The sequence below is a fragment of the Wyeomyia smithii genome, chromosome 3 (genome assembly GCF_029784165.1).
Source record: "Wyeomyia smithii strain HCP4-BCI-WySm-NY-G18 chromosome 3, ASM2978416v1, whole genome shotgun sequence".
Classification (NCBI taxonomy): domain Eukaryota; kingdom Metazoa; phylum Arthropoda; class Insecta; order Diptera; family Culicidae; genus Wyeomyia; species Wyeomyia smithii.
Genome location: NC_073696.1, coordinates 217,395,058 through 217,407,253, shown reverse-complemented (window position 1 = coordinate 217,407,253; position 12,196 = coordinate 217,395,058). Strand labels below are relative to the sequence as shown.

Sequence of the window (12,196 nt, the reverse complement as noted above, 5' to 3'; positions counted from 1 at the left end):
AGATTGTTTCCGATTGCAATAATCGGATTTGCTTCAGTAGTCTCAAATATGTCACTTTCTGTGACTTTCAAATATGTGACTTTCTGCTGATGCCTTTAAGGAACCCGATTCAGAAGAACTATTTTTCTGTTTTTGTTTTCATCTCATTAGTTTTAGTTTGATTATGTTATTTAAAAAAGGGAAACAAAACTATTTATTAAATAAATTTTTGTTTTTATATTTTTTTCATGTAACGTCATACATTTTCAACACCCCCCCCCCCCTCACCCATGTCATGAATCGTCACGATTTTCTCAACCCCCTCCTCTCTCTCCTACATGCGTGACGTACTTCATGGATGCCGCCTAATATATTAGGATTCCATAGGAAGTGACCACGAAAAAGTACAAATTTAGACACGACCACCACAGATTGGGAATTTTCAAAGTTGAGGGAATTATTTATCTTCAAATGCTACTATCAACTTGTTGGACCCGGGACACCCTTTAACAGGCATTATGGAAGCCCCTTATCCGATCGACACAGTCGCGCTGCCTACTGATTTTCATCCTCGACATTGTCCCGGTCCTGTGTTCGGTGACGGAGACGGGGTCTTCCAGCCTGCATCGCCAGGCAAGTATAACTGTACATCTGAGCTTCCGGTTCCTCATGCTTTTTCACGTTCCAGTGCGTTGGTCCATGAATCTGTTCCTCGTGTTGCTGATATGCGAATCTATTACCACAATGTGCGTGGGCTGCGCACCAAAATCGACTCATTTTTCCTAGCAGTTTCTGAAGGAGATTATGATTTAATTGTGCTTACCGAAACATGGCTCGATGACCGTATCTTCTCAGCGCAACTTTTTGGGAACCGCTACACAGTTTTCCGGAACGACCGATCTCATCTGAACAGCCAAAAGACGCGAGGCGGAGGTGTCTTAATAGCTGTTTCAGTGAAGTTGAGTTGTCGCATCGATCCTGCACCTGTTTTCAACACTGTCGAGCAGTTGTGGGTGATAGTGGAAACGGCAAATAGCGACATTAGTATTGGTGTCGTATACATACCCCCTGATCGAAAGTCCGATTCTCAGGTGATTCAACAGCACAGTGACTCGATAGGCATGGTACTATCCCGCTTGCAACTTAAAACTCCTGCTCTACTTTTTGGAGACTACAACCAATCTGGTTTGCGTTGGTTTATCTCGGACAATGGTCACCCTTCAGTGGACACGCTGCATTCTAATATGCCCGCTTATTGCTGTTCTCTTCTCGATGGACTCTACTGGCATGGTCTGACACAAGTCAACAATATTTTGATTGATAACGAACGTTTGCTGGATCTTGTATGGGTAAATGATGAAACTTTGCCAATTTGTTCTGTATCTGCTGCACACGAGCCGCTGGTCGAGCTTGAAGCTGTTCATCCTGCTATCGTTCTCTCGTTAAACCTCTCCTCGACAATAGTGTACGACGAGCCTTCGGAACTTAGGGCTTTGAATTTTCGACGTGCTGACTACGCCACACTTACTGCGGCTCTTGCGGAGATAAACTGGAATGCTGTATTGGAACCATCCATTAGTATCGACAATGCAGTTAATTCTTTCAGTAGTACGCTGGAAAGTGTGCTCGCCCAAACAGTGCCATTCTTTGAACCGCCACGAAAGCCACCATGGTCGAATCCACGACTACGCACGCTTAGGCGATTGCGATCAGCTGCGCTGCGGAAATATTGTTGTTATCGCTCTGCTTATAACAGAAATCAGTTCACCACTGCCAGCTGTCAATATCGAAACTACAACCGCTATTTGTATAATAGGTATGTAAGGCGCATACAAAGCAATCTTCGCGTACACCCGAAACAATTCTGGTCATTTGTGAATACAAAACACAAGGAAAGGGGTTTGCCTACTTCTATGTTCCTGGGCAACAATGTAGCTAACAATGAAAATGAAAAATGCAACCTGTTTGCCGAGCAATTTCAGCAAATTTTTAATGAATCGGTGGCGTCCCCCGAACAAGTTCGTGAAGCCAGTAACGTAGTACCACGCGATGTATTATCATTCAGATTACCTCACATCAGTCCAGATGACGTAGTCGCTGCCTTGAATAAGCTAAAAAGTTCATACGCTGTTGGTCCGGATGGTATCCCTTCGGCGGTTTTGAAGCGATGTGGAGAAGTTCTTAGTACTCCGATCGCGATGCTCTTCAATTTGTCCGTGCAGCAGTGTACATTCCCTGACCGTTGGAAATTTTCATATCTTTTTCCCGTCTACAAAAAAGGAAACAAACGTGACATTTCCAATTACCGAGGGATCACATCTCTGTGTGCTTGCTCAAAGTTGTTTGAGATTATTATAAATGACGCTTTGTTTGCCAGCTCTAAACACTATATTGACGCCGACCAGCACGGGTTTTTCCCTCGACGATCTGTAGCCACTAATCTTATGCAGTTTGTTTCTCGCTGTTTGCAAAGCATGGATTCTAGCTTACAAACCGATGCAATTTACCTGGATCTGAAAGCAGCGTTTGATCGGGTAGACCACGAGATATTGCTTAGTAAACTTGAACGACTCGGTGTCCAATCAGAATCCGTACGCTGGTTCAAATCTTACTTGACTAGTCGAAGTGTATGCGTGAAAATAGGTTCAGCTGTTTCGAGGTGTTTTTCAAACGTTTCAGGAGTTCCTCAAGGTAGTAACTTGGGCCCGCTACTCTTCGCTATTTTTATAAACGACGCTTCTCTCTTGTTACCACCCGGATGTCGACTGTTTTATGCGGATGATACAAAAATATTCAAAATTATACATAGCCAACGAGATTGTGTCGCGCTACAGGAGCATCTAAATACGTTCGTGAACTGGTGTGCAACAAACTGCTTAACATTGAGTGTTGGAAAATGCAACATAATTTCATTCAATAGAAAGCGTGTCCCTATCGAATACGATTATACCATATCGTCACAACATCTTCTCCGTGTACAGTGCGTGAAAGATCTTGGAGTGTACTTAGATAGCGAGCTGACATTCAAGAACCATTATAACAACATTATCGCCAAAGCAACCCGTCGATTGGGGTTCATTTTCAAGATTGCCGATGAATTCCGTGACCCATTATGTTTCAAAGCACTTTACTGTGCCCTAGTGCGATCGATTCTCGAGTCTAATTCTGTAATCTGGAGCCCATATCATGCAAACTGGTCCTACAGAATGGAAATGGTTCAGAAAAAATTCGTACGCTATGCTCTTCGTTATCTCCCATGGCAAGATCCACTGAACCTGCCATCATACGAGGACCGTTGTCGTCTGCTTGGTATTCAACCACTTGAGGTTCGCCGTCAAATAGACCAAGCTGTGTTCGCTGCTAAACTACTGACTGGCTACATCGACTGTCCAGCTATATTGGCTCAACTAAACATATACACCCCTGAAAGACCGCTGCGCCAAAGGAGTTTCTTATATCTGGAACCACGGAATCGACTATATGGTTGCCATGATCCAATTCGTGTTATTTGCCACCGTTTTAATAATGTTTTCGAGTTTTTTGACTTCGACTTACCAATGAATACGTTCCGTCACCGGCTACTTGATGCTCATAGAAGATTGTGAAGTTTTTGCTGTTTTTTTTTTTTTTTTTTTATTATTATTCATTAAGACTTATCTTTGTCAGATGAATGTAATTGTACAAATAAATAAATAAATAAATAAATAAATAAATAGTGTCACCTCAGAAAAAAACCCAATTTTGATGTCGATTGGAATACTCCTCGCTCTGTGGGACCCCCCTCTTTGTTGTAAAATAACTCATTTTTTGGTCAAAACCTCTTTGTACTCTTTTTTACATTTTGTAGAACAAAGCAAGGAATCGGGATTTACTAGTTTTTAAGCAACTTTTTATAACTTTTTGTGTCTTATGACCGCATAAGGTAACAAACTAAATTTAAAAAATTCAATGACAGCTTGTATGCGATTCTGCTGGGAAAAAATAATTGAGAGTCTCGATGCACATGTTAGTCAGACTTCACAATGCCAGCCATTTGTATTTATGCATCGTTCGAGTTAATTTCAGTCCACTTCACTTATACATAAGCAGGATTGCTCCCGTAGCGTCCCAGGCTTAAATGTTCAATTTGAAACGTCACAACTTTGTTTATTAGCTTGGTTCACTGTTTACCGCTTGGGAATCAAAAGGTATTAGAGTCATACCTGTTTTTGTGCGAGGTAATGGGACCGCACCAAATGAATCGCATAAAAATTCATTTGAAACTTCACGAGTGGTAACTATAAAACAATGTTTTCATAAATTTATTGAAAAAGCAGTTTTTGTTATGCGGTGTATACTTTCCAGTTAAAAATAACTCAAAACTTGATGATTCTGATTTTGAAATACATATGACAGTATTTTTGAACATCTGAATGATATACGTACCAATTTTAAACATGCAAACCAGTCCAACCTCTAACTTCCGCAGGCTAACAATACGTGACTCAATAGTAATGATGAAAATGATTAAAAAAGCATATCAATTTTCGAGATTGGTACGAGTTTTCTCTGTCAAACAGGTTCAATGAGTACTTTTCGTATTCAACACGTGAAGTCCAGAAGGAAACGAATGTGTAGATGAAAAAAAAATATGCGAAACTCTCCGTTTGGTTTCCACAAAGCGATATGTTTTAAGGTGAAACCTCATTGAATCCACAAATGGCCGACTTCGAGTCACCACTTCGAATTTTTGAAAACACAAGACTCGGAAATAGTTAATGCGTTCCCTGTGAAAATGCTATTTTATGTTTGCTGTGGTGAAGCAAACATAAAATAGGATTTTTCATAGGGAACGCAATGAGTATTTCCGAGTCTTGTGCTTATGAAAATTTGAAGTGGTGACTCGAAGTCGGCCATTTTTGGATTCAAAGAGGTTTCACTTTAAACATGGTCTACATCCGTTTGCTAGAAAGCAAATGTGTGTGTTCTTCTCTAACGCAGTTCACAGTGATTTCAAGAAGCCTATGAAGTCTTTGAAATCATTATCATATATACACTGTTTAACGAATAAGATAAATATAGCTATATAAGAAAATTATAGCTTACACCGGATGAATTGAGAATAGGATTTATTTTTATTTTCGTTACGTTATATCGAGTTACGTTATATCGAAGCAAAAAAATTTTTTTAAGTTTATGCAAGACTGTTGGTGGTTACTCACAGATGCGCGAAAACCTATTTTCCATAACCTATCAGTATTTTTAATGCTTATTTAGAAATATTTTCAGAAGCAAAAAAAAAAATATTTTTTTCAATTGATACAAAAGGTTACTCAAAGATACCTGAAAACCTATTTCCCATCACCTATCAGTATTTTTAAACCATTCTTATGCCCATTTAGAACAATTTTCAACAAGCAAAAAATTTTTTTTTAATTGATGCTAGACTGTTGGTGGTTACTCACAGATGCGCGAAAACCTATTTCCCATTACCTATCAGTATTTTTAAACCTTTCTTATTCTTATTTAGAAATATTTTCAGAAGCAAAAAAAATATTTTTTTCAATTGATACAAAAGGTTACTCAAAGATACCTGAAAACCTATTTCCCATCACCTATCAGTATTTTTAAACCATTCTTATGCCCATTTAGAACAATTTTCAACAAGCAAAAAAATTTTTTTTTAATTGATGCTAGACTGTTGGTGGTTACTCACAGATGCGCGAAAACCTATTTCACATTACCTATCAGTATTTTTAAACCTTTCTTATGCCCATTTAGAGAAAATTTCAACAAGCGAAAAAAGATTTTTTTTCAATTCATGCAAGACTGTAAACTGTTACTGAAGGATGCGTGGAATCCTATTTCCCATCACCTATTAGTATTTTTAAACCCTCCTTATGCCCATTTTGGACAATTTTCGCATTGGTTTCAAAATTTACTACAAACATTTTTTTGGAGTAATGTAGAGCCCAAAAATAGTTGCTGTATCATTTATTTTTAATTTCAATACATTTTAAAAAGTTACGTTATATCGAGGTAAAAGTTACGTTATATCGAGCTACGTTATATCGAGGTTGCCTTATATCAAGGTATGACTGTATTACTAACAAATCTGGTACAGAAAGAAGAACTTTTCAATACAAGAGGTTTTGGTGTTTCGGCTCGCAGAAACACGATTAAAAGTTGCAGCGCGTTTAAAGTGCTCTTTAATTTTTTTGATTTATTGATGTTTTTTTTAGCTGTGGTCTTTTAAACTTAGTACTCTATTTTGTTTCATACAAATATTAACCTTAAACAAAATTTGTAAGTTTTGCATGCCTGGCACTTAGTTTATGCAAGAATTATATCCGGCCTCCAGAAGCAACAAACATTGATTTAACACCTTGGACCAGCAGGCGTCGGTACTGATTAGCATGCAGGAGTCAATGGGAATGTACATCGAATAGCTAATCCCCAGCAATATGATGTACAACTCAGATTGATTCTGTTCAGCAACGAAGTGACAACCGGTGGTGGTGAATCAATCTCAAGCTCAAGCTATCTGATCTATTGCAAGTCCTTACAAATAGTTAACTTGACGTTGCGCTCTTATTTCATGAGTTTCCTAATTTTTGGACGAATTTTTTTAATATTAAATTTGAAAATCTTTTTGGTCGATGTGACAACAGTCCCTGATCAATATACTTTGATTTTGTTTGGCATGTTGCAAAAAAAATTTGAACAAGGTTTTGATTCGAATGCATATTTGCATTCTTCGCATCTCTTTTTTTAGTAAATAATGCTCCGGTGTAAACGCGTCTTCGGTAAGGTGCAGAGGTAAACTCGGTCTCCGATAACAACGGAGGTTACACCTCTTTCCTTACAACATACTTCCTTACTCTGACGATAGTAAGGATGTAGCCGGCACCGTTATCGATCTATACAAAGCGCAAGCTACTTTGTATATTGTTGTACATTAAAGATGGTAAACTAACCTCAAGTAGCCATACACGTGGTTCTGTGTGCAAGTTCACTAGCTCAGATCCATCACTCAGGAGCAACTACGAAATGTGCGGTAGTCAAGCTCAAGCTCAAGCTTAAGGTGTCTTCCACAAATTACGTAAATTTTTTTGACGTAGAACTACGTTTCTCAGTAAGTTCGGCTACATAGAGATGTAAAATGAAAATCTAAAACCGACAAAAGTGAAACATATGTCCAATTTCAAATGCTAATAAATCGGTTAGTTTTCGATGAATTTTCTTCGTTCTTGCAGCAATCGATTGGAAAATCTTCTAAGATTCCTCCCAAATGCAGAAAATTGTAATTTAATTATTCGAACTATTGTACTATTGACAAGTGTCAAGCCTTGTCAAAACGCAAAATTCGACCTCTGATTGATCGTTAGATGATTGCTTTCCCAAGCACGGTCGACAGGATTATAGAGCTAGTATTTTGGAATGTACTATTTGGCCTATAAAAGAGCCTGAGTCAGCCGAAAGTGTTCATATTAGTTCTAAACAGCGACTACAACAATCCTTACTCAGCAGCAGCAGGTGTGGTAGTGAATAGCATCAGCAGCGGCAGTGATATCCGCAGCGATAGTGGCAGGGCCAGCTGATGCAGCGGCACTTCCTCTAGTAAAAGCTACCTTTGTGCAGTAGTGAGCAGCATCAGTAGTACGAACAATTGCCGGCACTTCCTGTAATGGAAAGTTGCCGCATTTGGACAACACACGAACGTTTTGTAGCGGTGGTTTTCAAAGTATATGGGCCGTCAAATTTTTAGTGTGAAAACAGCTTTCAACTGTGTTATCAGAAAAATGCCTTAATCTCCTCTGTCGGGGTATCACACAGATGCGATCAACACTGTATCCGATATGAAGCTGAACAACAATAGTCCTTATAAGGACAACAAACAAGTTATTGAACTTTTATTGTTTTCTCTTTTCGCGCAGGAATTAAAATCGACTGTTAAAACTTGTTTGCACTGTATAGTGTTTGTTTCATTCCTGATCAGTGATTAATGTGCAAACTGAAATTTGGTAGCACTTCAACTCCTCTTTTGCACAAAATTTTAAAGATATTCAATAAAGGTAATGCAACAAACAACCTTACGTAGTTCTACGTCAACCTTGAGATCGTGGCTTTGCATACGACCCATATGATTTTTCAAAATTGTCGACCCCCCCTTTCCCCATAATAAGGCTTAGTATAATTTTGCATTATCCCCCTCCCTCCCACAAATCTTATGTAAGATTTGCTGTTTTAGGAAAAATTTCTTATTGAAGAAGATTTTTTTTAAATAAGGTGTGTTCGTAAAGAATAAAAACAAAACAACTCAACCAATTCAGTTGATATCATTTTAACATAATAAAACTGAGAATTATGTTTACGAAGTAAAGTACATAATCATTCAGCTAAAATGAATTAACGCTTTCCCAAGGTTCAACTGTTAAGATCTCAGAAATAATTTTGGTATATTTTTCATTTTATTTTTTGTTTATATTTTTTTAAATTTTTTAATCATACGTAAGATTTTTTCGAATCTCCTTCACATAAAATCCTCTTTATATACAAGATGAAAAGAGTGGACCCAAATACGCACCCTGGGGCACCACAGAGGTGACTGAAATGGGTTTTAAGAGATTGTTTAGGAAGCGCACTATTTGTTTGCGATTTAACAAATATGATATGACTGGAGCCAACTCCAAAGTTGAGGCGCCAATCTTATTTTTGCAGTTTGAAGAGTAATAATGGAATGTCGATTCGATGAAATGCTTTACTGAAGTCAGTGTAAAAGGCTTCTACGTGCCTACCATTATCCATTGCGTTGGGAGAAACAGTTACAAATCCTAAAAGATTTGGGTTCGTTGAACGACCTTTGAAGAAGTCATGCTGTTTGCTAGTGATATGGTTTCTTACTTGCTGAAAATTTTTATCATTTACAAGTGATTCAAAAAGTATTGGAATGCAAGAGATAATGGCAGTTCCACGATAGTTACGAACGTTAGATTTCGCGTCTGATTTATAAAAGGCACTATATAAGAACATTTCCAAATTTGGGATTTTCCCATTTCCAGAGATAAATAGAAAAGGCCATCCACATACCACGTGGACAGATTTTTACCGTTTTTATTTTTTTTTTATTTTTAATTTTTCCCCCTCCGTGGACAACTGCCCATATTTATATGGGCCTAAAAAAATCCTAAATTCTAAAAAAATTGTATGGACCGTGGACATTACCCAACCCCATCATTCGATTCCATCTTTTGTCACGGAAACATAATAACACAAACCTTTTTCTCCGTCGCAGAGTAGAGACCGTTCAGCCAAAGATTGCCTGCTCATTGCTTTTACATAGGCGTGTCGCAAATCAAGTTCGGTTGATAAATATCGTAATTGATCTAATAACTACGCAATGTTTACCTATCAAAGAATCGCGTCTTTCGAAGTGCGTTTGCTTTCTCGAGAGTTTTCGGAATTGAAAATCAGCAGAGGGATAAACATTTGGATTCTTTGGGTGGTAGATAGTTTACGCGCACGCCGGTTGTATATATTTGCGGTGCATGACATTGAAGATCCTTCGTTTGCCTTCGTAATAAGCTTCCTCCACGGGCAGCCTTCTTCAATCCTGTCACTTACCACGGTGACACAACCATTCCTTTCCATCGCAGTCGTGGAGATGCAGAGGTAAACTCGGTCTCCGATAACAACAGCTGTTACACCTTTTTTCTCACAATATCCTTTCTTACCTTAGCGATCGTAAGGACGTGGCCGGCGCCGTTATCGATCCTTACAAAGCGGTAGATACAGGATTGTTGTAAACTGAGTATGACAAACTAATCACAAGTAGCCATTTACGCGGTTCCTTCTGCAACATCACTATCTCAGATTGATCACGGAGCAGCAACTACGAAATGTGCGGTCGGCATGCTTTGAGCTTGAGCTTTATAGATTTTGTAGAATTTTTAGATTGGATAGAGTTTATAGATTTTACAGATTGTAAAGCAAAGTCTGATTCTGAACTCGACCGTCTGTTTATTATACACAGACCTAGCGGCCAAATATTTTGGCGTAACTACGTTACTAGTTACTACTAGTTACTACGATGACACTAACAGTCAACGAGACTCGAATCTACAACGACTGGCTGGTTAGGCCTGCATCGTACAACCATTCCCGCTGGGACCTCCATAAATTACTTTTATTTTAATTTTTTGAAATTTCGCAGATTCAACGAGTTAAGAATAAGTACAGTCTGGTATATAGTTTGTCTTTGCTACAATTAGTGAATATCTGTAGATTCATTCTCGTTCTTTTTTAATTAGCATAAGGATATGGTGAACAATTTTGTGTAATCTTTTTCCCATGTCGGGTGCTGTTAAACTCCAATGAATGAACATTGGTGGTTTATTAGAATTTCAATTACAGCTTCTTAGCTTTTGCGATGAAAGCTACAGCACTGCCATATAACTAACATTCAATATAAAGTCAGCTGATGCCGGATAGATTACCGGTAAAACCAATCGCAGCTCCACAAGTACCATGTAAATAATGATACAGTTTCTATTACCCGTTTCCGAGCCAAGCAATACAGCAGTACATTAGGCGAATGGCAAGGTGCTTACCTTAAATCCTGTGAAAGCTCGCCGCACCGTCGTCGACCACTTTAGCGGAAATCTGCCCGTCGCTCGTAACGTTACGGGTTGCTAGCCTCCCATAATTCCACTCACATAAACAACCCCACAGTAGGTTCTTCTGATGGCATGTCGAACACGTTTTACACTTCACTCACTTCGTTCAGCGCCCAGTGCAACCACCTTTTGCCCTGGCCTGGGATCGGTCGGTGCGGAAAGTACACTTAAATGCTTTCACTCGCCAGTGATTCTTCCGTTTAATACCCTGAGCGCTAACGACTATGTTTCGCTTATTTGCGAGCTTCCGGAACCGTTTCTCGTAAAAGAAAATCACACTCACACAGGGACAAGTACACTAAACAGGGATTAAATCGCGTTATTGCTGGTACGCCTGTTTCCACAGTGAAACGCACAGTCGTCTCCGGGCAGGGGGAAGCAAGCTACTTTCTGCCGGAAACACAGCAGCAGCAGCAGCTAGACCCAGGTCAGGCCGGCACGATTGACCCCTTTTTCCCGTTTGTGTGCGGAAGCAGACGAAGGCAAACTGGATGTGTTATCTTTGCGCCACGTTACATCCTGCAGATCACTAACTTTCCAAATTGCAATTCGCAGAGGACCGAAAATACTGTGCTGTGTTTACTCGGTAAACACGGATGTAATGGTCACATATAAGCAGCTTCTGTGGTGAACGAAAGGATTGTGTAAGATTTTGTTGTGATTTTCCTCTCACTGTTTTTATTATTCGTTCCTTTTCAAGCAGGATGATTTCTTCTTTATTCTTCCAAACTAATCACAATCATAGATATTTAAATCATGATATCGGTAGGATACAACTAGAAAACACGAATTAGGTATCCATGTTTATGTGTTATCACTGCTGGCAAAATAACATCTTAAGAGATTGCATGCAAAGTAGAAACTCATTTCCACCCCGTCAACACAGCTCGTATTGAACGCTTATCGAATACTCTTCATTTGCACTTTCGCCTCTTGTCACTTCACCCGGTGATGTCTCCAGCGATAATGATGGTAATGATGGCGAAGCCCAAAGAAGCCTTCTTAACAGCTGCTGCTAGAGCTGTTGTTCTAAATATGTATGCACTGCACCAGCAACAAACGCGCGATTTCTTCGGCTATGCAAAAGTGCGTCCAAATCGTACCGAGTCCTCACAGCAACTGTTCCGCCGTGAGTCACGCTCTCGGTTTACATCAGCTGCTGGATGGTGTCAAATCTGCCAGGATACGAAGGCTTGTGGGCTAAGGGATCATACTCAAACAGATAGCTCTGCTCTTTCGCCACGAGATGTTACTCTCCGAATCAAAAATTTCTCCCTGCCAGCGAAGGATACACTGGCACAGTAGAGTGGCTTGATTATCGTCGATTCCTATCATGGAACTGAAGTGAACTGAACAAAATCATAAAATCATAAAATCATAAAATCATAAAATCATAAAATCATAAAATCATAAAATCATAAAATCATAAAATCATAAAATCATAAAATCATAAAATCATAAAATCATAAAATCATAAAATCATAAAATCATAAAATCATAAAATCATAAAATCATAAAATCATAAAATCATAAAATCATAAAATCATAAAATCATAAAATCA

General features: G+C 38.9%; 1 protein-coding gene across 2 annotated transcripts in view; it reads right to left on the bottom strand.

Annotated features, from left to right (window-relative positions):
* The window catches only part of LOC129732346 (uncharacterized), a 273,336-nt gene extending 261,536 nt beyond the window's left edge, over positions 1 to 11,800 (bottom strand). For both annotated transcript variants that reach the window (XR_008729244.1, XM_055693154.1), the window contains exon 1: positions 10,569 to 11,800. The gene's annotated coding sequence lies outside the window, so the exon portion shown is untranslated. The remainder of the gene's footprint in view (positions 1 to 10,568) is intronic.
* Positions 11,801 to 12,196: the final 396 nt, after the last annotated feature.